General features: G+C 39.8%; 1 protein-coding gene across 3 annotated transcripts in view; it reads left to right on the top strand.

The window, feature by feature from the left end:
• Positions 1-18,811, top strand: part of BRINP3 (BMP/retinoic acid inducible neural specific 3) — a 293,883-nt gene that overhangs the window by 6,090 nt on the left and 268,982 nt on the right. Inside the window, exon 1 of one of the 3 annotated variants that reach the window (XM_007062979.3) lies at positions 342-658. The exons of 1 other annotated variant lie outside the window; for it this stretch is intronic. The gene's annotated coding sequence lies outside the window, so the exon portion shown is untranslated. Of the gene's footprint in view, positions 1-341; positions 659-1,733; positions 2,218-18,811 lie in introns of those variants that run through there. One more of the 3 variants, XM_037907556.2, reaches the window with a different exon arrangement.

Genomic DNA, 18,811 nt, shown 5'->3' with positions numbered 1-18,811 from the left:
GAAATACCTGCAACAGTGAGTTATTGGTTTAGTTCCAATACTGTCGAGGTGATTTGGCTTGAGCTGGGTATGGTAAGTGATATGATCATGTCTATCACATTACATACATGGATCACGGAAGGAACTCAGTTTGTGGTCTTAATAGGCAGATGGGCCAGTGAGAGAGAATGAGGATTTGATTGACTGTATTGGCTGGTGGATGGGCGAGGAGAGAAAAAGATCAGTGTTCTCTCAGTACCTGCTCCTGTCCCCGAGAGTCCCCCTTCCTTCTCCTTCAAGTGCTGGATTATCTGGGGAGGGAGGAGTTAAAAAGCCCTTCAGCCCTGGGATCCAGTTGAGAAAGTCCATTTCCCTTTCAACTCCTTTCCTCGGAGCTGAGCATGGAACCCCTACGCCTAGTCACCTTGCTGTAGCTGTGTGTGACTTTCCGCTTCAGTCTTCCCTCCAGGGGAACCTATCGGGAGCATCATTATTGACCGTTCTCCTTCACCCATTCAGCCAGGGTTTGTGTAATTAATCAAATCGCAATAGGGGCTAGTGAATTGCGCTTTCTCTGCTGCTGCTGGGAAGGATCCTCCACTACCCAACGGGTCAGGGGAAAGAAACTTTCAGTGCAGTCAGATCCTTTTCCCCACCCCAGATGTAGCCGAATGTCTAGGTAAGTGCATGTCAGAGGTTCTGCCTAATTGCTGTTGTTAATTGTATTAATTATTATTCTTAATTACAAAAACCCGAACGGTAAGGTGCACATTGAGGAGAGGGGATTTCATCTGTGCATCACCTACAAGCTGTTAAATGTTTGCACTCTGGAAAGGCGATTTATATTGCTATTTCCCAGGTTGAATGGCACCTTCTATGCCCTCGGAGGGGGTTGGGCACTGGTTAAGGTATAGCATTAGGGAAGCTGACTTGGTTAGATCACGTTCAGTTGATGGATGGTGTGAATGCATCGGAAATAAGAACTGACATAGGTTGGCCCGTGTGGCTTTTCGTACTTTACTGGAGGAATAAAAAGATCTTTTGCATACAAACACCAAATAAATCAATGCAATTAATGTAGTCTAAATGGGCATTTGCAGCCAGCAACCATGAGGCATACTTAATAGAGAAGATTCCCATTAGCCTTAATGCTTCATTTCCAGCGTTCAACAGTTCTAACCAGAGGAAACCCGCTGCTCACCACACCGTCAGGATAGATGACTCAGAAAATCTGTATCCTCATTCAACAGCCTGACACTCCCTGCGCCGTCTTGTTTTGTTTTAAAGTCGTGGTAGTGCGTAAATAAAATTAACTCCCTTAGGGGGAAAGACCTGCAATATCCAGCGTGGTTTCCTTTAAGTTTGTATAATAGCCTTCCTAAATTGCCTTCACTGACAAAGATCACCAGCACCATCATCAATCATCATCATCGTTATCTCCCCCCAGTAGCTTCATGGATCCTGTTCCAGATCTTAAAATGATTTTGAATCTTTCCATTGTGAGTGATAGAAACTAAGGTAGAGGGGTTTTTAGGGGGAGTTAGTTGCCTGTCTCCTTTATAACGCACTTCACAAGCAAGTAGGTCTGGTCATTAATCTGCTGTTTGAATTCGACTCAACTGTTGAAAGTTTCGCTTTTCTTTTGGGCGGTGGCAGTTGGGGGAGGAGGAAAGGGCTGAGCCCTGGTAGTGTCTGTCCTTCACCGGCAGAGGGCGGGGTTCCCAGAGTGGAGTGAGTGAGTTACTTTTGCAGCCAGGCGGTGGCAGACTCTTGTGGTCTCTTGCGGCTGGAGTTCTCTTTCTCGGAGTCTCTCACCTTAGAGGTCACTTTGCTTTGCATCAGATTGAGGAGCACAAAGTGACCTGCCCCTGCACCATCTCGCATCCCCCACCCCAAGAAAAAGCCTGTCTGAGAATTATCCAGGGGATTTGTTGCCTGCTGTCTCCCCCCAGAAGATGAGATGCATGTATTCGTGTAAGCTTGCCAAATCTATGTGCATCCGGGGTTGACCAGAAAGAGTTAATAAAGAGTGCAGGCTGCTCCCAGCATGAATCCTATGTGTACCTCATAGCTATACTAGCCAATCATAGGCAACAGAGGTATGAACTATAGGATGGTGTAAAAGCCAAGGTAAAGAAATTTTGGGTGTAAATTGTCACAGCATATTGGAGTACAGGAGTCTGGGCTGTCTTGGCTACTGCTCTCTGTGCACTTACAGACCATCATGCATTTTAGCAGGTAAGGGTTTTGTTACCCGCAATCTATACTGTGTCTTATTTCTGCATTCATGTGCATTTTCTGTGTACATTTCATTAAGTGTTTACTTGCATCCTGCCCTGAATTACTCTTTCACAAACTATTCCATACCATTTCGTTTTGGTTGATTGCACCATAAAATTGTTACTTTTCTGAAAGGGGGACTGGGGAAAACTGTAACATGATATCATTTAGTGTGGGTGAGGCGTTTCTTAAGGCTGTTTTAGTTTTAAATGTTAATGATTTCCTTTAGAGAAGAAGTAAGCATATGGAAAGTGTATTTGTGCACTACAGTAATTCATGACTGGCATAAAAATATAATGCATGTGCTGAGTGAAAAATGTTCTCTGTATAGTATTGATATCTGCCACAGATCCCCACCAAATAAAGGCCACTTTGAGACAGACTTATAATAAAACAAACCTTTTGTGCACTTTCAGTTAATTAGAGACACATCTGTTTAGCTGGCTAACAAGTCTGAGAGAAGAAACCATAATATATTATTTGCTAGAAACTGTCATGTCTAACTCTTCTTTTAAATGTCGCACAAGTGAAGGGTTTTTTTAAACAAACAAAATATCTGTTTTTTTAAAAAGAGTGTAACTGGCACACTAAGCATATGTGGATAAATGTACATTGACAGTATAAAGAGTAACTTCAACATCACAGGCTGTATAGATATTGGAGTTTAGGTAGTGCTGTCAATGCTCAAACTTCGAAGTGTAGCACACTCCTATTATTAAAAAGAATTAGATCTGGTAGCATAGCTGTATGGTATGATATGAAGAGACCTTGCTTTGAAAATAGAAATGTTTAAATTGTAGTGGAGGAAGCAGTCGTCAGACTCTGTTGCATTGCTCTCTGTTTCAGAGATATCACAGTTTCATATACAGACGAGATGAAAAAATCTTGCCCTGAATCATTTTCTCTTTAAATCTTGTATATAAGTTTAGGGGGAGAATATTCGGTGTTATTTCCTGTAGCCTTATAACCACCTGCACTGAGAAGAGGTAAACCCTACAACATAAATTTATCAATACAGTTTCTGCATTTGGAGTGTTCACTCATGAAATGTTGAAGCATTGAGAATGAACATGTTAACTAGCAAACATGCAAACCAGCAGCTGAACATTTTACAAATCTCACGGCAAAAGGCAGCATTTGTACAACTAACAAACAATCGCAACAACTTGAGAATCTTCGAGCAATATAATCACTGTCTATTCCTCCCTTATTCTTTCTATTACTAAGTGTCTGAGTTCTATTGTGAAGAATTAATTACACTAGTTCACTAGTTGTTCATGCCAACCTGTGTTTGAGAAGTTTTTTGTTTCTAATTTAAATGGTAGTGACTTTCCACTGCTCTCAAAATACGGGAGATACATGTTGACTTATGGGACTAAAATAGTTGATTTTATTTGGATTAGTTTGAAATCAGGTTTTCCTATTTGACTTTGATCAATCTAGAAAACATCTAATTTTTTAAATTCAATGGAAAGAAGTAATGTCCATCTAAAACAGACACAAGCTTGTTTTCCTTCACCAGTAGCTTTCGCAAATCTAAATGGAAAATTGGGAGAAGATCAAGAATACTATCAATTTATCAGAAATATTTTAGTTTTCATTTAGCATACAAAAAGGTGGGAATTTCTAAATTGTAGTTTCTGGAAATATTCAATATTTATCAACTGTCATATGTAACCTGTGAACCCCTCTTTCTATTCCCCCAAAAGACTACTTCTTTTTACATATCAGAGATAGACACTGATTTTTCAAAACATTGTTAACGTCTTTTGGGAGTGAAATCACCAGAAGTACAATTTGACAGATGTTTCTGAAATATGCTTTCAGGAAGATCATGTTAAGAAAGGCTAGCCCATGTGATTCTTAACATGGGTAACTTCATTTTATGAGACTGACATTTCACCCCTTCCTAATTCCAAACGTTACTATTGATGTGAAATTTTCAACAACAATCCTCCTTTAGAATTTATTGTCTTATTTAGTATGTCTGCTCCTCATGAAAGGCCTGGTGTTGCACAATTAAAAATTATGGGAGTTTTGTTATTGACTTCACTGAGGGCAGGATCAATCACCAAGAGTATAATTTGGAATAAGAAGTGGATTTTAATATTGGAAAAAAAAAAACCCTCTGGGGACACTATTACATTACATGTTGCATACACACTAGTACCAGAGGACTTCATTGGAATGAATACTATTAAAAGAGACTAGAAGTGAAGTGTTTTGGAACTGGTCTTATTGTTTTATGTCATACTGTTCAAATGATGTGTGATACATTATCATAATTGCACATATAGCAAAAATGTATTAAGAGCCTCATTTTCAAAAGTGCACACCTCCCACTGAGCTGCAGGTGCCCTCTGAATATCAGGGCATTACATTGTAAGGCACATTGAAAATAGTGTCAGTAATAAAGTTTTCTAGCCTTGAAATTAATTTAAATAGCCAGGTAGATATTGTTCTCCATGCACTGGGCTATATCATAGCATGAATTTTAAGCAGAACCCCCACTGAAGTGATTGGGGAGTTGTACTTAAATCCAGTGGTATCATATAGTCTATTATCAGAAATAACCAAGGACATTCACCAGAATGTTGAGGCTTTATGAGTTTAACTAATGCACTTTTCACAAAGACCATAGATTTTTTTTCCCTATCTTTAAAGGAAAATTGACCAGGTGATATATATACTGTTAGCTCAATTAAGATTATTAAACCATAGTGGTTTCTCTTATAATGAGGTGAGATCCCATGGCTTTTCAGTCAGGTACCTTTGCTGAAGCAGTCACATTAATGGTGATTAGAAAATGCTGCACATTTGCAGTAACACCTTCATTGCCAGACTTACCAGCCACTTGGTTAATGAGAAAAGCAGTTTTGTGACATCATTAATATTTTTACAATAGTTATTGTTTGTAGTGAACAAAGGTCTTAAATCCAGCATTATTTAGATTATTATTTAATCATTTTAAGTTCATATTATTCATACTTAAAAAGAACTATTGTAAGTCATATTAACTGAGGCTAATTTATATCCCTTTCTTTAAAACCAGCACTTACACAGCTATATTTACTAATTACAGCCAGTACACTGAGCTTGACTGACTGCTAGTAAAGATTTTCTCTAAATTCAAACAAGGGAATATTAAAGTGATTCCATATTTAACATTAGCCAAGTTTTCCATTGCAAATCTCTGTTTTTAAGGAGCTTTAAACTCAAATATAAAATATATACAATCGGTGCTGAATCCTGGTATTACCATTTGAGGTGTCAAGCTGGGAGTGATTTTTTTTTTTCAAATAAAGTACGATCAGTAGTCACTAGATCTTTTGAGTATATATAAGAAAAGTTATAATTCTTTTCATTTTATATTTTCAAATTAACATGTTCAAGTCCTTTAGTAAAAAAAAAGCTAGAGGGATGATTATATTTTGGAAAACATTATAGATGCATTTTATGGTCATGAAAGGGGATGGAGAGGCAACCTGCACATCTGTTTATCTGCAGAACAGATACAACAGCAGTGCAAGATTCTGCTCACCATTCCACCAGTGCACTTCAACCCTGAACTGCAGGGCTCACTTAAAGCTCAATACTGAGAGTGCATCCTTTTCTCAGTGGGAGACGTAGATGCTCCGCACTTCCTAGGATCAGATCTTACTCCTTAACTCTGTGCTGAGACTTCTAACAAGGATGCCAGTTAGTGTCAATTGCATCATTGTTAGTATGATTAGAGAGGAAGACCTGTTCATTAGGGAATGGACTAAGACCACCAACTTTTTCACATACAGTCATTGGATGGTAATTACTTTTATCACTGTTGACCTGGGATATGAATTTGAACCATCAGTGACTTAAAAAGACAGAGGTTTTGTATCACATTAGCTACTCCCCGAGCCATCTAATTACATGTATTTTACCAGTTTCCCTCACATTAACTTGAGAGGCAGAAATGGTTCTTTTCATTTATATAGTTATTGATAGGTCAGATAAACTTCTGTAAGCAGGTTTTCTTGATTAGGCAAAGTCCTTGGAAAAAATCTCCCGAATTTATTACAGTGTTTCAAATAAATAAATAAAAAGTGGTGATAGTTTATAATTAAGAAAACCCCACAAACAATGGGTAACATTTTGTTACCTAAACTATAAGTCCTTGTATCTTCTTTTTTTATTAGAAAGATTAGAGCTGAAATGTCAGCTTTCAAGTATTAACCGTAAACATCTTTCCATTGGTACTTCTAAATAAAATTGTTTGTTATTTTTACTAGTTGCATTATATTATGGTTGGTAATATTGCTGAACTACAAACTATTTTAGAACCAACTTATAGATACACTATGCAGTTTAAATACCATCCTTTCTGCCACTACAGAAAAGATTCTCTAATAAGTCAAAATTGTTCAAATACACCAGAAAATACAACATTTTTCCCAGATGGACATGTTTTAGGAACAAGACTGATTAGAAGCCTAGAATAATACACACACACACACACACACACACACACAGTAGACTGCCCAATCCGCATGACATAATTATTACTTCCAATCAAGCATTGTGTATCATCATCCTGAGATGCAATTAAATCCAGCTGACTTGCTGAGATTTGAATCTTTGCTCAGTCAGCCATAAAGTTCCTGTGCTTAGACCCATAAATTAATAACTATAATGTGAACATTTAAGAGCATCTGGACATTACCCATATACTAGCTATAGGATTATAAAACCACCTCCTTCCAGCTAGATAGTGTCAATAGTCCTGGAAAAGGAATACAAACAATTCTGGAAAGTAGAACAAACTTTGCAGATTACAAGGACCTGTATAACAACACCTCGCTGTGATATAGTAGTTTTCACCCATAGATCTCAAAGTACTTAACAAAGGAACTGAGTTTCACCGTTTTCTAGATGGGGAAACTGAGGCACAGGAGGTTAACGTGACTTGCCCAAGATCATCAAACAGGCACAACCAGGCATAGAACCGGGGGGCTAGAGTTGTTAGCTTCCACTTTAGGCACCAAAGTCCCAGATAAAGGCGGTACCGCTCCTAAGCCCTGCTCAGCTGGTGCCAAACTCTGTAGGTACTTAAACTAAGTTGTTTGTGAAGTTTTCACAGTAAAAGTTCCCTATGTGCCAATGTTCCTGCCTCACTCTAGGAATCTGTCTCTTGCCTAAGACCCAGTGGATTCATGAATCAGGGGAAGACAGGAGTTCCTCTATCTACCTCACCTTCAGGGCCCAATCTACAGGTTCCTTTGTGAACGCAGTCCATGAGCTATGCTACAAGCTGTCCTTTAAGTGTGAGGACTGGCTAGGAATAATGTGATGCTGTTCATGAAGCAGCAGCAGAAATTTGGCCCTCTGCTTAAGTGATATATGAACTGTGTGGACAAATTTTCTGCAGGTATAAATGGGCACAACTACACTGACTTGTGTGGAGTTTTACTCATTTACCCCAACAGACAACTGGACCCATAGCCTGTACAGTCAAGTATTAAATCTGTTATGGACTTTGGAGCCCATTTGGATGAAAGGCACTATAGAAATGGAACATATGATCTTTACTATTCTGTTTGATACTGCCATCTTTTAAAGTTTTGTTTTTCATTTGTTTATAAAATAACAGACTTTTAAAAAAATATATAACGTAATTGGAGTGGGGGGGAATGTGGTGAAAGAAAAATGAGATATCACTGAGACCTGCACTGCTGTAGAGGACTTCTGGCTGACTATGAATCCTAATTGGAAAGACAGGGTTTGACCTGCCTCAGATGAAAATGAAATCCAGCCAGACTGAAAGTTTGTGCTGGAAACTTCTAGAGCAGGTGACATCTCTGAAAGTACAGGATGATGTCCGTTTCCCGAGTCAAGTCACAAGAATCTCCCAAGCAGAGGATCAAACCGAACAACTCCAAAAATAAATAAACAATAATAATAATAATAATAATAAAATAATAAATTTAATAAAGAGCTACCTACAAGATATATTGGGGCACCATTAGAAACAAGGGGACCAGGATAATGGGAGTAAGTGCAATAACATTTGAGAAGATGGACAACAGGAAGAAATTGAAGCCACTGAGCCTTTGGGAATTCAGTATCAGGCAGCCACCACTTAAAGCTTCAATTCAAAACTGATCTTATTACAATTGATAGAGTGCTCTGCTCACTTGGCCCTCTTCCTAAAGCCAGAGAACACCCATATGTCATTATTTTCACTCTCCATTACTTTGGGAAGAATATTAGCATTTTAGCAGCTACAAGGAAACTTCTATTTTGTCTGAAGTGCAGAAGATTTCCTCCCTGCCTTAGGATTTGACTCAGAACCTCCAGAGACAGGAACTATAAATAGAGAGAAACAGTTCCTGGGGGAATAGGGCGAACAGCATCATCATCATCATATGTTGCACTTTTATATGGCCTCTTTCATCTAATGATCTGAAAGCACTTTACAGGCATTAATTAACTAAGCCTCACAACGCTCCTGTGAGGAAAGTCGTATCATGATTTTATGTATGGAAAGCTGAGATAAAGAAAGGTTAAAGGAATTGTCTAAAATTCCCGTGAACTGGGCTCTAATCCAGTAGCCTCTTGCTCCAACCACTTTCCTTCCCCTAGATGGTACCTAGTCATGCTTGGAAAGCTGTTGGTCACCAAAGGGTTTTGCTTTAGGGCTTGATCCAACCTCTATTGCAGTTAATGAGAGCCTCTCCTTTGACTGCAGTGGGATTTAGAGTGGGTCTTCAGAGTAGAAGGGGTGGAGCTAACAGTTTATATATCTGATCTCCACTTTAAGATGACAGGAATACTTCCTTAAATTGAAATTGAGCATTCAGTTTAGAAACCAACCTGGGTTGAGCAGATGGATGGGAATAAATAGACCAGAGCTGTTTTCTTATTTGGTGGTGTGGCTTCTTACATATGCTCATGCTTATGTTTGTATATGTGTGTTTCTCACAGATATATAATACTCAGTAGGCATGCTGGGCCAGAAAACTCTGGCCGGGACTGATTATGAATGAGGTGGATATTAGTTCTCTTTGATTTCTGTGCTCTTCTGCAATGGAGAATATTGTCCTTGTCTAGTTTTTAGAAGCTTCCAGCTAGCTAAAACTTCCCTGAGTCTGATTTTAAAACAGGTGTCCTACAAAACAAATGAGTGAAAACATCTGTCTACCAATGGAATTTTCTATAGTGCTCACCCCCATAGTAGCTAAGTGCCAACTGTTATAGATTCAGGGTTAACTGCACTTCTCTCTCCCTCACTTAGCCTCCCCCCGTCCCTTTGGACGGAAGGCCTGTGCATTTGCTGGATCAGAAAGAAAAACTCTGTATCAGTTCAAACTCACCTTTTTATGCCAAAAATCCTTTTGTCGAGTCTCTGGAAAACCCAGCCTGAACCAGTATATGTAAACACCCCAGGAGATGGTGCTTCTTTGCAGGTGTAATCCCAGGTGTAATCACTACTGTCATAAAGTAGAAACAATCCTACATAACCCATTTATAAATTTAATACAATGATCCCCTAAGATACTGCATGGGGTTGCAATATCTGTCACACTAACATTGGCTACATATAAGTCTGCATTTGATGCCTTTGGTTGAGTGTGCCTTTTGATCTGATGAAATACTGGGCCTGCTGCTGCTGTCCCTTTAGGATAGGTTCCTAGCATTCTCTTTTTGCAAGAGAGATGGTGCCATTTCTATTATAAATACCCCAATATCATTTGAAGTTTTAATTAAAGTGTGTGGGCCAGATTGTAAGTGTCCTTGTATAAGTGCACAGAGAGTTGCCATGAAGCATTTTCCTCTGCCCTTCTCCAGTTGCACAAAGACCTCCGCAGTAGCACACCTTGCGCTTAGGCAGGAACTGCTCACCACTAATTCCCATCTTGGGACATAACCCCACCTTCTTTGCAGCAGCCTGCAGAATCAGGCTCGTGCACCACCAGGATCAATCTTCCTTAATTTAATGTGTGGCGCTTCCCAGCCCTGTTCACATGGAGAAGCCTGAGCAGAGAGCTTGCGATTGCCTGTGTCACAATCTTTGTTGGTTGAGCTCCTCTGACAGCATGACTGTACACTGCATACTATGCGGGGCCGTGGCATAAATGGCAGGATCTAGCCCTTTGCAAGTTTTTCTACAAGAGAGTAGGGTGAGAAGGATTTTACATTAGGGACCAAGCACCAAACTCTGGATATAATTTCATATGTCTCACAATGCCTAGTGTACATACACAGAGTTGAGATGGCAATTTCTGTGAGATCCAGTACATCCACTCCACCTGCATTTGATATCAGAACCTTTTCTCTCCATGCAAAGGGGTCAGTAACTTCAGAAAAAGGTTCTCACATCGCTTAAACACCCGAGGCGTAAAGAATTGCTTTTCTACAAGCAACCTCACCGGTGCCCTTGTGAGCATGGAAAGCAAAATAGAGATTTAATCGGGCATGCCTTTTATGCCTCTTGGAATTTGTGTAAATACAGATCCATAGGGCTTTCTGACTTGCAGCGTGCTGTATGGCTCTAGATTTGATAGTAAGGTATATGCTGGCTCAGTTTCAACACAACACTGGCAAATACGACAAAAAAGACTTTTGGTTAGTATACACATTCCCTTTAATATAGACATATAGTTTTCCCATAATTTAACTGTGTTCTATCTACCAGATGCTTAGATAGTCATTACTGTAGTATTTAAGAGCCTCACATCAATAATGGATTTTATTCTCCAACATCTGTATGAGGTAGGAAAGTATTATTTCCAATGTAAAGATTAAGACCTGAGGCACTGGGTTGAATACGTGAATTTTCCTGTTTATCATAGATACCTAATCAGCTGCTATTTCCGTAGTCTCAGAGCTTCACAACACCCCTGCAAGATGGAGAAATGTTATTGTCCCCATTTTACAGGTGGGGAACTAAGGCACAGACAGACTCACTTGAGGTCACTGAGGAAGTCTGTGGCAGAACAGGGATTTGAATGCAGCCCCAAGTTATTACCCTACCCAGTGGATCATTCTTCCTGCCCTAACTGCTCAGGATTCTCTCAGCACAAGAGAAATGCCTGTCAATTCCATCTACTCTGGACAGATTAGCTGGATTAGATTTTTCCAGCCCGCACTTTTCTAAGGCTGATTTACCAATTGAGGACTGTTTCCCTATCTGGGAGACACAAAGCACAGGAAGAAACAATCTTGGGCCACCACCAAGTCTCACTCTTCCCATTCACTTCCAGCATCTCTTCTTTATTTGGAATATTAACATACAGGAAAGATCAAGCAGGAAACTGATTCCTTTGACACTATACATGCCACAGAGCAAGAGCCTCCTCCACTAAGATGGGAAAATAACTAAAACTGTAATTTGGGGACCCTGCATCACATCATCAGCTAAAATACATAAAGACCAATGAGCACAAGAGGATGAACGTAGATTAAGAATACTGAAAGAGTATGAAGGTGCTTGTGATTTGGGGGTTCTACCTTACACATTAAGATGTAGGTGGCAAAAGATAAATTAGCTCCTTTACAAATATGATGGATTAAGAGAAAATCAAGTTTGATATACCTGACAGGTATTATGTAAGGAGAAGCTAAAGTGATTGGCACTGGTGGTACACAGGTACAATAAAAACACACAGATGCGTTCTATTAAGCACTCATAGGGATCCTCTGGAGTTAATTCTCTATAGGGATAGAAACAGTACATATTTTAAACCACAGTAATGCAAGCTAAGAATGTGATCAAGATAATGAAATCTTACAATCCAGACAAACCAGATGATAGCGGCAGCAGTCAGGGTTGCCCCTGACGGTTTAGATATTGCTCACTGCTAGAGGCAATGAACAATGGCTAATAGAACAACGGGATCACCTGGTACAGAAAACCCAAAGTTCCTATCAACTCATGTTCTCTGACCTCCTGGGTCATAATTTAAAGGGGCCCTAACCTGTTTAGATTTGGCTTTTATAATGAAGACAAAGGGAGGATATTGGTCCATTAAAAAGGTGCTATAAAAGAAAACACATTAGCTATGAAGAGCATATAATCAGGTAAGGCATCAGGACCTGGAGGCAGCCCATGCTATTTTAGAGCCTGCAGTGTAAAGCTTTTGCAAAATCTATCTGGTCTAAAAAGTTTAACCATATTCATTCTTCTGAAACTCTCCCTCTACTATGGTCAGACACAGACACAGTGGAAATAATAATAAAAAAGGGCACTGACATCAGAATTCCTAAGAGATATCTGACCATGTCGTGCTATCCTGTGGGTTAAATTACAGGCTAACATAATGCTCAGACTCTGCAGGGTCAAAGTGACTGGAGGGAGGGCTTTTCAAAAGTGCTCCCCATTGGCCTACACTCTGCTGCCATGAAAGTCAATGGTAAAACTCCTGATGGCTTCAGTGCTAAATGCTCAGTGCTTTTGAAACACCCAATCAGAAGGTTTAACATGCTAGACAAAAGTCTTTTGACTGCCCAAACCTGCCTGTGGAAAACTTCCTCTGGCAGGCATCCCTCTCAAGCAGTCTCTGTCCCTTTTAGAAACATCACCAAGAATTTATGTTAGGGTCACATGAGTAAGATACATTTTCTTTCTTTATGGGTCATAAGTGGTTTTCCCCACACAAAGTCTGTGTCAATCTCAAGAGTCTCATGTAACAGCCGTCCCTAAGACAGGATTTATTGTAGTTCTGTCCAAATGAAAGAGAATGATTGGCTGCAGCCAGCCCCAGTAAAAACAATTGTCCACCCTAAGTGCCTCTTACTTCTGGCCCAGACACACACAGTGTCCTTCAGTCAGGAAAGCTGCTCTCAGGGACAGCTTCCCTTTCTTCCTCCCCGCACAGAACCCTATGCTCTGAAATTATAGCCGAGCTTTCAGGTAGTTGTCTCCTGCTTCTCCTGGTTCTCATTAACTTCTTCTTTGCCCTCCGAGTGCATAGAGTCTATACACCCCTCTCCAAACTCCTGCTCACACAAAGCACAATATCATGCCTTTGACTATATCAAGCATAGGTTCATATTGGAAAAGTGTTTACTTCATGGATTCACTGCTTTCCTTCAAGCAACAGATAAATATTGAAGTAAATGGCCAAAATTCCCATATTGTTGGATGGCGTGTGCTAGGAATGTACCTTGACCTATTTGTTACTCATTCATTAATGACCCTTCTTCACAATCCATAAAGAATTCTGACCTAATCCATGGTTATAATGCTGCAAGGAAATCTCATAGTTCTCTATTCTTTTTTTAGGCAATAACTAGTTGAACTCATGGCTAGTGTTTTGCTAATGTCGGACAGTGTGGGCCAGATTTTTAAAGATATTTAGGGACCTAAAGATGCAGACATGCACATAGTAGTTTTTAAATCAATGACAGCTAGGCACCTAACTTGCTTAGTTACTTTTGAAAACCCCAGTAGGTGCCTAGGTGCATGTTTAGGTGTTTGAATATCTTTGAAGATCTGGCCCTGTGTTACTCTCTTAGGGTGACTAGACAGCAAATGTGAAAAATCAGGACTGGGGGGGAGGGGGGAGTGTAATAGGAGCCTATATAAGAAAAAAACCCAAAAATCGGGACTGTCCCTATAAAATCAGGACATCTGGTCACCCTATACTCTCTCAGCTGAAGTGAGCTTTACTGCTTTGTGTGCAATGACTCTTCAGATTGCTTGTTATTAAGAACATAACAGTGGACAAAATTATTGCCAATTACCATCGTCCCAAATTTGAAACACATCAAGATCCTGCCCTGTTGAAGTCAATGGTAAAAGTCAATGGCAAAGCCAGAGCCCTAGTGTTATGTGCTTTGGTTATCTTTTGGAAAGACTGCACTGTATTTAATGCTTCTTTCCTCAATAGTACAAAAATTCACTTCCAGATTTCAGTTAGTTAGAGATGATCCTGTCTGGTCACTGTTTGAACTGTAAACCTCTTTGGGAGAGGGGCAAGCTATTTTCATTTCATGTGGATAGGTACATATGAGGCCCTGATCTGTGACTGGGACTGCTAGGTGCTAGTGTAATACAAATACATGATGATAATATCTGAAATTGAAATCACTGAGACCTTTGGGCAGCCAGTGGGGTTAACACAATACTCATGGATAAGTGCTTCACTCTGACCATCTAATTTCCAAAGGGATAATTAGTTGTTTGTTTACCCATCTGACTGTGAATATTCCTGTTTGCGCTCTCTCTCTCTTTTGGTTAGATCTGAAGGAATTAGGATTCCTCTATTACTGGCTACTGAAGCAGAAACTCGAGCTTGGAAACATTACAATTTTCTAATATTTGTGCAGTGATGGAAATTATATTTCCTTCTAAATTACATATTATTTGTCCTTTGAAATGCCACATTTATATAAGTATATATGAGTAGGACTATGTTTTCTTTGCATTTAACCATAGAGGAAACAAAGGGCCAGATCACCTCTACTCCCTCAGCAGAGAAACCTTTTTCTTTTTCCTGCCATTCATTGGGTCCCTCTTTGGCTGCACAGTAGCAACTGCAGTGTAAATGCAAGGGAGAGTTACGACAACTGCAAGCTCTGGGAGTATTAACTCTCTCTCTCCTGTGTGGAGTTTGGGTGGGTGGGAAGGTGATAGTTCCTCAGATTGCCTGGTCCCCTGTTCCTCCTCCTCTTCCCTTCATGTGAGAGATGACACTCCTTTCTGCTCTGGTGACAGGAGTGCCACATGTGTTGTTTCATGTTTGCATGGGGTGGGAGCCAAGGATGTAGAGGCTGCTGGACAGATATATGAGCTGAAAAGAAAGAGGGGTGGGGGGGAAAACGTAGTCTATCATTAGATTCCATTTTTCCACAGTTCTAAAAGACATGCTTGTGCAACCCGCTAGGACACTTTGCTCCCACTGTTAAGAACAGCACACAGGAAGCCATTTATGGTTAATAAAAAACAACTTTATTGAACCTATTATGCAAGGCTACTCATTCTTATTCACCAGTAGATGACAATCTATCTATCTATCTATCTACAGACATACCTCTTTTATAGAATACTTTTAACACCACTGCCCACCTGGCCAAGAAGTCAAGGATACCATGTTTCGTTAAGGAAACCATGAATTTTGGCTTAAGGTGACTTTACATTGTTTCTTTCTTGTGAGGATTTAAGTTGGCATAATTTGCTTTTTCTTGAACATGCTGTTTAAGATGTTCCCGCACAAAGCAGCCCACATCTTAATTACATAGCTGAGATAGCTCCATACTTCTTCTGTATACTCTATCCTGATCACATATGAATTAGCAATTTGTGTTCTGTAAGCAAAAGAGTGCTTTATGGGCCCAAGAAGACACTTCTATTTTGTTCTGTCTGGGGTATTATTCAGGTTCCTAGTGGGTTTTCATGATAGTGTGATATAATTATATGAAATCAATACATTTAAAAAAATGTTCTTCAACTGACAAAGGGGAATACCTATGTTGTTTCTTGTAACTGGAACTAGTAAAGTTTGTGTTAGTGGCAATACCTGTTCTGCACTGGTTGGGGCCAGATTCTCAGCTAGTCTAAACTGGCATAGCTCCATATCCTTCAATTTACACAAGCTGAGTATCTAGCTTTGATAACCCAAGAAGATACTGAGTCAAATTCATCCCCAGGTAACTCCAAGGAGGTCACTTGATTTATACCAGGGAGGAGTTTGGCCTATCATGTTCCTTGAATGATACCTGACCGCAAAAGCTAGAAGAGAGAAGGATGAGAACTTGCATCTGCAAGAGGTGGAAGAATGATCCTTCAGTCATGGATCAAATAATTTTGCAAAAATATCTGTACTCATTTCAGTCATCCCATTCTGAGCAGCACTTTTGAGAGGCAATATTGTGATTCACTTGCTTGGTTGCATCAGTGTCCTCCTCTAGTTTAAAATCCACAATCTCTATTTTCCAGCAGAGGTCCCCGTCTTCACATCCCACACCCCAAATCAACAGGAGTTCCACATTAAACTTAATGCCTCATGGAAGACTCTGGTGAAGCTCTCTGGCAGGGATTCAAACTATGGGCTTTGTTTGCTCTATCAGTCCTGTAACAGTCTTTGAACATTGTTTTCTGCGTGTGTTTTATTTCTAACAGTAACATTTCTTTCCCCCTGGTGTCATCCCTTCCCAATAAAGAAAGGGTAACTAAAACAAATGACTATGAGGAATGATGGTCTTGTGGTTAAGGTACTGGATGGGGACTCAGAGACTGGGGTTCACATCACAGTCTTACTGCACAACCTTGGGACAATCACTTAGGCTGAGATTTTCAAAGCTGTCATAGGGAGTCAACTTTTAATGGAAATTATCCCTAAGATTGCTTTAAAAATCATACCCTTAGTCTCTTTATTTTTCAGTTCCTCATCTGTAAAACGTGGAGAATAGTCCTCCTTTACCTTTGGAGGATGTTTTGAAGATAAATATGCTAATGATTTGGAGATAGTCAAATACCATATAAGCTTCTAGATAGATGTAACATGAAATTTACACAATTTGTAAATGTAAAATTTTAAAAGCATATATAGTATACTTAGTAGTTTCTATGAGACTACAGTGTTTGTAAGGAGCAGACACATATTTAAACTCCTGTTTTAGACTAAAATATAGGTACCTTTTTAAAAAGTGGTTTATTTGCTTCATAGACTATACCAGGCTCTTCAGTACTGTTATGCAGATCTTTGATTTATGATATTCTGTTGGGTGTAGTGTCATAGCAAGTTATAGTACAGGATCCTTTCCCACACTTATTCAAGAGCATATTAAGGAAATAATATAGGAAAATGCTACAAGTACATAAATAATCAGCTTTCTAACATTAAATCTACCCTTTTAAACCATAAAGGAACTCAATCAGTCATCATTATAATTTAATGGTCTGAAAGAAGCACCAGAAGAGTAAACTTCTTGTCTTTCATTCTTGCAATTTAAAACATTATTTTTTCATAAAAAGGCAATTTAAAAGGACTCGGTGTCTTAACTGTTAGTGGCAAATTGTCAGGGGAATTTAGCTGTACAAATCAGAGCCCTCCTACTCCCATTTGCTGCTGTGTACGCTGGGAGGCTGTCCTAGGCTTCCAGATGAAGGGAACATAGCTGCCTATGCAACACAGTTTTGTTCTTCCCTGCTCACTGGGGAGTTTTGTGATACTTCAGCTCTGTGGGGATAGGGAGGCCAGGCTTTCTCTGCTGAAATTACTCTTCTTGATAGAACATTGCTATCGTGGCTTCTTTGCTTAGCCTAAATGGGGACTAAGAGTTAACAGGAAAACATCTAGTAACCAAATGGCCATAGTATAGTTTTGCAGGGTGGAAGGGTCAAGATGCATTGCTATAAACTTTAGTTTTTCAGTGTCACTTCCATTTCCTTGTGATTTGTCATGCACTTCACTGAACATCATGTTCAATAGACTTCAGATTGTGGCAGAGAAAAATCACAAATCTGGGGAGAAAACTGCCATATCTTCGTATTCTGTGCATAAACATAGACATTCAGCACACAGAAATTGGAAGTTTTTGAGTACTAAACATCCACGTTGTTACCCAGGGTTCTTTCAACCCAAAGCTCCCGGTAACTTTTACTCTGTGCAATGTGGTGTCAGGAAATAAATCGGGGAGACACAGCCGTCCGATCATCAACACAAGAGTGCTTTCACTTAAAGCTAAACTTTCCTTAGTGTCAAGCACTTACACGCAACAGTAAAACACCCCCAATCTTTGATAATTGCCAAAGCTGAGTGTGGCTCTCGAGTGTGACAGCGGGGGCCGGTCTGCTGGTGGGGAATACAAGATGCATCCAGAGAGAGAGTTCCCCTACCTCAAACTTTTCCTCCTTATTTATACATTAGTAATACAATCACATCACTTAAAGAAAACTTGTTAAGCAAGCAGTTTCAAAGGTCAAGCAATAGGTTTCCTTCTGGTCATCGATTAACCAGGTGTGGTTTTTTCAGAGTTTGCACACCTTGAGGCCCCTAAAATGCATGTATCAGCAATGTCAATACAGTTCTTATCAGGAAGGATGGGGGGGGGGGGGGGGGATGTCAAGCTACCCTTTCTGTGGCACCCAAAACGCCCTCCCCTTCTGCCTTGGTTAAGCTAAGCCTGCTGCAGGCCACTTTATGGCCTGCTGACTTGGCTACTTTTAGCAATCAGCAATAGTGGTTTCAGGCATTTTACTGGTTTGCCAAAATCTCCCTGTACAACATGAGAAACTAAACTAGCTTCCTGAATTCTAAAGGAAAAAGGATTTATAATGCAGTCTGCATTTGGTGACCACAAATCTTCTGCAGTTGCTTAATTTGAAACATGTAAATAGTCGCATTTACTTCAGTGAAATTACTCATGTGCTTAAAGTTAAGCATATGTGTGTTTGCAGGATCAGGAACAAACTGGTCAATAGCCATATTCATGCCTTAGACAAGGATAATAAACCTTAACTGTTCCTTTGGGTACATGAATGGGATGATGCTTATATCCTCAGACTACAGGGGATCCTTGGTTTCAAATCTACTGTTGCTCCATGCTTGAGCCAATTGGCTTCCTGCAGCTG

The sequence above is a fragment of the Chelonia mydas genome, chromosome 8, assembly GCF_015237465.2.
Source record: "Chelonia mydas isolate rCheMyd1 chromosome 8, rCheMyd1.pri.v2, whole genome shotgun sequence".
Lineage (NCBI taxonomy): Eukaryota > Metazoa > Chordata > Testudines > Cheloniidae > Chelonia > Chelonia mydas.
Note: the sequence above shows the minus strand (reverse complement) of the source record. Positions and strands in the feature narration are given on the sequence as shown.